The 1546-nt window shown below is 36.7% G+C and overlaps 1 long non-coding RNA gene across 1 annotated transcript; it reads left to right on the forward strand.

The window, feature by feature from the left end:
- Window positions 1–260: 260 nt before the first annotated feature.
- On the forward strand, window positions 261–765 carry LOC134227359 (uncharacterized). Its single transcript, XR_009983663.1, has 3 exons — window positions 261–328; window positions 392–461; window positions 516–765. It is a non-coding gene; the product is annotated as an uncharacterized LOC134227359 (long non-coding RNA).
- The last annotated feature ends 781 nt before the right edge of the window (window positions 766–1546 follow it).

Below are 1546 nucleotides of genomic sequence, written 5' to 3' on the forward strand. Positions count from 1 at the left end.
CTTATTCTAGAGATTGTTGTATTCAGTGTTGTCGTCCTTTAGGCGCTATTTCATTCTCGATCAATTTGAAAAACCTTCAACCGGAAACCATTTTCCCGACCAATCAAAATTCAGCAAATGTAATAAAAGAAAAACCGGAAACCAAATCTAAACCAATCAAAATTCAGGAAAAATATTACAAAGAAATAGTATATTGCTGATGGGGTACAGACCAAATCAAGAGACGAAACTCAAATCACTCTTGTAAAGACTGTGGTCAAGTAAAGGTGGATAAAAAAAACTGATATTGCGAAGTTTTATCGCGAGTGAAAGCTTTTATAAAGTATAAGTGAGTTGGATACCCGTTGCTATATATTGATAGTTACAATAATTCTAAAAATTTCTTAAACAGTTCTATTGGTTTTCGGAAGTAGTTCTTTAAGTTAAATAGAGTGTGAAGCAAAACCGGCAGGATTAGAAAGGTGAGATGTTTTATTGAAATATGAGTGCACTGGCTTAAAGTTAACGTTGAACAGGCGAGCGATCCCATTCAACGTGGGTGTTTGTTCTGGACCGCCAGAATCCGGACCGTCATCACACTCGGTCGTCGCTAGGTGGCAAGCAGCCTGACCACCACCTTGGGTCCGGGTCACCTAATACCCGTAGCACCCGGCTGTGCGGCCGCTCTAGGAAACGACGATTTCGAACCGATCCGAAGAACCCACGTGCGTCGACGCCATCCGTAGCCATCCTTCGTTGGATCTCCAAAGCCAGCTGGCCAGCAAGTAAGCCCGTTCTTTTTGTGCACTTTGAAGAAAATGAGCTCAAACAAAAACCTGTAAATTTTGCAAATAAATTATAAATTAGGCTAATTTGGTTTTACACTCTTTAAGTTCTTTTTAGTTTTTTTTTCTCTTAGTATTAGAAGTGTTTTGAAATATTTTTAGAATTAGTTCGCTATTTTACATTAAAGTTAATTATTTCGGTTAGTTCATTAAATTTAATTATTTCGCAAATTAGTTTTCTTTTCTAATAGCCTTTCAAAGTGTTTGGAAATCGTAATATTGATTTATTGGTCTTTTGATTTTTCTAAAGAATTTCAATTAGTTATTTTAGTGTAAGATTTTGATTGGTTTCGCTTGGTTTTGGTTGGGGTAAAATTTGCTGTGAAGCTCGAGCGTTTTGGGAAAAACTACCTGCCCTGAAGTAGGAGTCTCTGGCCGGACCTAACGGAGCTAGTGATCCTTTTTACAAAGGTGGCGCGTAAGTCACTAGTTTTGTGTAACCTTACACGTGACCCTTCGAACAATTTGACCCCAGGAACCGGGACAAAGGTTTCACTATTTAGTCTGATGAAACATGTTGTCAGTTGGAAAGAGAAGCAACAAGTGTAGAATAAAATTGTGTAGAATGTGTACAACTTTAGAATAGAATTGAGAATAAAATGACCACAATCTTCTAAAAATAGAATTAATATGGAAAAATATTCATAAATGAAATTAATTGAAAAATCTATTTTACCAATAACGAATACAAAGAATATGATGAATGTACGACGATTCCCCGA

The sequence above is a fragment of the Armigeres subalbatus genome, chromosome 3 (genome assembly GCF_024139115.2).
Source record: "Armigeres subalbatus isolate Guangzhou_Male chromosome 3, GZ_Asu_2, whole genome shotgun sequence".
Taxonomy (NCBI): domain Eukaryota; kingdom Metazoa; phylum Arthropoda; class Insecta; order Diptera; family Culicidae; genus Armigeres; species Armigeres subalbatus.